This window comes from Malurus melanocephalus, unplaced genomic scaffold, assembly GCF_030028575.1.
Source record: "Malurus melanocephalus ecotype Western Australia unplaced genomic scaffold, MMel_1.1 scaffold_410, whole genome shotgun sequence".
Lineage (NCBI taxonomy): Eukaryota > Metazoa > Chordata > Aves > Passeriformes > Maluridae > Malurus > Malurus melanocephalus.
In genome coordinates, this window is record NW_026623642.1 from 439,766 (window position 1) to 444,217 (window position 4,452).

General features: G+C 45.2%; 1 protein-coding gene across 2 annotated transcripts in view; it reads right to left on the minus strand.

Annotated features, from left to right (window-relative positions):
• Positions 1-2,080, minus strand: part of LOC130581405 (bifunctional heparan sulfate N-deacetylase/N-sulfotransferase 4) — a 68,093-nt gene extending 66,013 nt beyond the window's left edge. For both annotated transcript variants that reach the window (XR_008966208.1, XM_057379499.1), the window contains exon 1: positions 1,478-2,080. The gene's annotated coding sequence lies outside the window, so the exon portion shown is untranslated. The remainder of the gene's footprint in view (positions 1-1,477) is intronic.
• Positions 2,081-4,452: the final 2,372 nt, after the last annotated feature.

Genomic DNA, 4,452 nt, shown 5'->3' on the forward strand with positions numbered 1-4,452 from the left:
ATTCTAACTTGGTGTGAATTTAGGAAAAAAAATCAAAAAAAAAAAAAAAGCCATGTTCTGAGTAAATGGCACAAAACCTAATACACAGTCTTAAACTTCTGCACAGAGCAATGCCATTAGGAACATCTAACCCAATTGAGCAGATCATATTATCTGAATTGATAAGATTCAGGAGGAAAACKCAAAGCCAAGAATTTTCTTTAGTTAAATGCGATTTGGCAGTTCACACCCCACCCACCTTTTAGAGCAGCATTTCAGAAAGCAAGTYAGACAGTGCAGCTTGGTGGAGGGAAAAAATGTGCATGAGGAAAGTGTACGGACAGGATGGGGCAAGACAGGGGAGCACCTGGAAACACTGCCAGCTAYTGAAACTTTATGAACAAGGAGATCCTGCTATCCTTCTACAGGCTGAACATTTATGGCAGGAGGATCATGATTAAAACTGCTGAAGAAATGGGGTCAAAATTAGTTACTTCTCTTTTTATCTCATTCTGTGATATTATTCAAAGCTAAGAAAGGTGGAGTAACCTACTACAGGGGGTAGGCTGGATTCTGCAGCATTTATACACATGGAGACAAGGAGGGAGGTTCAAGCAATGTGAACGAGAGCTGCAGAAGTTGGTAAAAAATGACCTGGTAAAAATTCCCTGGGGAAAAAAGAACTTGGTGACTGTGAGGTTTTGTAGGTTTGTGTGGTTACAACAGTGCAGTGCTTGTAGCAASAGACTTGTTCACCTCTAAGCATTTTCCTGTGAGTGTTCCCAGCAGCAGTGACTCTGAGTCCGTGTGCCAGCTGTAGGATAAAAATGTTGGGCTGCTGCTGGACTCTGGCTCTGCAGAATCTGAAGAGCGCACACTGATTTCTTCAGTTTACATCTTACTACCTCTAACAATCCTTGCTCCCATTCTATCAGTGATCATGACGTTTTAAAAAACATGTTGCTGACAGATGTTGTTTGCTGTCAAACTGCTGGAAAAGAGCAGATCTGTAGGTCTTGGCTTCCTCACAGTACAATCACTCTTACTTTAAATACTGCATATTTAATACATCTCCATGGAAAGCTTTCCCCATGTCATTTTAGGTACAGCAATTCTGCTCAAGTTTGCTACGTGGTAGCAAAGCAAAAGCAAAGGCTGTGGAGTAGACTAAAGAAGCAATTGTATCCTCTTTTCCCCCTCCCATGCTCTCCCTTCCGAGGTCTTTGATATGTTTAGACAGACAGCTGTTTCCTTCGAAGGGTGCACGTCCCTTTACACCAGGGGCACTTGCATGCAAAGACTATCTCAAACTTCCAAACARTCCTTGGAATGCCAGGCTCTGGGCGGCTTTCGGAAGTGCTTACTATGCATAGGTTCCAGGCAGATCATTTGACACGCTCTGGGGATATTTATACCTGCTCTGAGCATAGGCACTCTCTGTGTGGTTGTACGAATACATAACCACAAGTAGAGGTTCAGAAGCTAAACAATTGCTTACCTAGAGAAGGATTTCTCTTCCTAGCGTGCRGCAAAAAGACATCTGCTACTCAAACCTCTTCGGAGAGCTCCAGGTAAACTAGGGAGAGTTTTCTACAGCCAGCAGCTGTCTGAGCAGCATCCCAGGCAGGCTCCTCTTGCTCCAGCCCCAGTCAGCGAACTCTGCCGGCACAGTCACATCTCATTTATAGGCAGCCTGTCCTTTTCARAGCGAGCAGCCAGCTGGAATGATTCAAACCTCTGCTCAGCACACCGTTCCAAACGCGGCTTCCTTCTTGGACACGGGGATTACGCCGGGGAGCCGGCAGGCTCCGGCAGGAAGGCTGCGAGAACTGTTTAATGGTCCGAAGAGCAGCTGCTGGCGGTCCTGCTGCCGGCGCTGCGCTCCCGTGTGCCGGAATCAGCCTCCTTCTCCCGCCGATCTCCAGGAGTAGCGAGGCGGCTTCGCAGGGCTGTGATTGGCAGAAGCGGCCGATTCCTCCCGCTAATCAGCCCGCAGACTTTCAAGGTCTCGGAGCTGCTCTGATGTCATTCCAGCCGTGGGGTGGGGAATGCTTCGTGCGAGGACGACACGGTGGAGGCAAATTCGGAGCGGAGCTGCGTTCTTCTCCTATCGCCCGGATTGATTAGATGCTCCGCCAGGATTTGCATAATCTGTCATTGTGCGCCTGGACCACCTCCCCTCCTGCCCGCCCAAAATGCGGGAGGGAGTGCCACTAYCAGCTCCTGATTTTACACCTGGAGTCTGCAGCACAAAGCCTAGGAGAAAGGAAAAGTTGAAAGATTAATTTTTTTCTGACAGGGRGATGCTTGTGCCCCCAGCTTCCCCCATCACTCCTTAGTATATCCAGATGCTAAAGGAGGCTCAACAAAATCACAGTACTKGAAGACTTTCTGCTTCCTCCTCCTGCTAGGTCACTGATAAGATCACCAGGTACAATAAAAGGTGGGRTTTAGTGCATGACCAAAATCAAGCAGGGGTCACCCAGCAAGTTTGTCACAAATTATCTCCCTGGCACCAGCAGATATTCGGTGCCCAGAGGTGAAAAGTATTTTCTTGCTGTATGTGCCACAAGTTCCACCTATTTGTTGCATAATTTCTTATTAAAATCCTTTATTTTATCCAGCTAGAGATGAAACCTACTTCCATAGCCAAGAAACATGATTGCTATGTGAGTTTAAATTACATTACAGAGGCAAAACTAAACACTTTCTATATTAAAAGAATTAGATTTTATTCCAATCTAATTTTCAATTTTTGCCAGCTTGACATCTTTCACTCCAAACCCATTCTTCGTACAATACACCTTGGAATTGAAATTCAGCCAATTCGGTGCAGCAAATGTGAGGAGAAAATAGTTTTGTTCAAGGAGACTGGAACAAACCCATTCTGAGATGATGAATGACGCTGTAAACTCAGATTTGAATCATAGGAGGGTCAGCTCAACCTTTCGTGTTTCCAAAACACTGTAAATAAATGGTGTTCCATGCAGTTCACCATTYACATCCTTCAGCTGGGACCTTCTGCATGAAGAGCTTTTTGCTCTCTGTGAATATCCAAGCTTCAAAGATGGTARAGATTCCTAACTGGGGACTAATTGATTCCTTCTGGCTAAATTAGAAACTGAGGGAATATTAAAATTCAAAGTATGTCTGAGTGATTTCCTGCAATTTCTAATTACAAAGCACTTGATGGGAGATGTTTTAAAAATGCCTTGTACCTATGGCTGCCTCTGGATTTGGGATTTATTTTCTACAGATTGTTGTGAATATTGGGTGTGGTGATCCCACTGCAACTGGGTGGTGAGCAGGTGCCTCCTGGCATCCTGTGTGAACATCAGAGCTTCAGTCAGGCTGTAAACTAAAACAGCCAAAGTGAGTTAGTCTTTTCCCAGCACAAGGAAAACTTCTGGTGCACTCTATCCAAAAGCTGCTAGACTTTCCTATTGCTAATCTGCTGGTGTGAAAAGAAAAGGTCCAGTTACTTGTTGCTCTTTGTATGGCTGTCCTTGGCTCCTGACTGCTCTTGGAGCACTGGAGAGGCCCCTGTGAGCAGGAGGGTTTGGCTGCAGGGCAGCTGTGCTCCTCCAGATGTGGTGGGAGCAGCGCTCTGCCCCTTGGAAGCCACCACCACAGATGTTCCTGGGTGGGCCAGCGGCCAAGTGGTCGCACAAACTGTTGAGAGTGTGTTTTAATTCAGATGCTGAAGTCACTCTTTGAACTGAAATGCTTGGCTTAAGCCCTACCACGCTGGATGAATTCAACATGAAGGAGCAGGGCTGTGCATTCACRCTGCCTCTGTAGCTGTTTGCTCTGCTGCTGATTCATTTTAAGTGCAGGATCAGAATAACTGTGCCAGGGTCTGCCCTCATGAGAAACATGTGGGAATCAGTTGGCAGAATTGCTCCAACTCTGTGCAGCAGAAAGAGCACACCAACCCTTGGGAAAAAAGTGCAGTTTGAATTTTCACTTCCCTCTCCTTTGGGTAGTAGAGAGAATTGAACTCTTCCAGCTCGGTCACGAATGCACTCGAGTTACCTAGAATGTCCTTCTGATCATGATATAATTCCCATGCTCTGCTTTAGGGAAAAATAGGCAAGAAAGAAACAGCAAGAAACAGAAATTAGGTATGGATGGAGAGAAACAGGAAAAGAAGATAAATTCTAATAATAAAATACTGTATTAATGAGGCAGCACACTTATGCTGAAATCCTTGCCATAGGATATATATTTTTCTGGCTCYTACCTGCAGCACAGATTTTGCATTRGCTGGTGAAAATTCTGTACCTGTTAATCCTCCTGGGGTTTATTTCTTCCCCTTTAYAGGCAGGCTATCTTAACAGCTCAAAACCTATAGATGAAACCTGCCAGTACTTGGCCCAAAACTTTGCTGAAAGTTGAYTTTCTCATTTAATAATTGTGGGTTTGATGATAGTTGGATTTTTTTGGGTTTTAGTGGGKTTTTTTTTCAGGTGG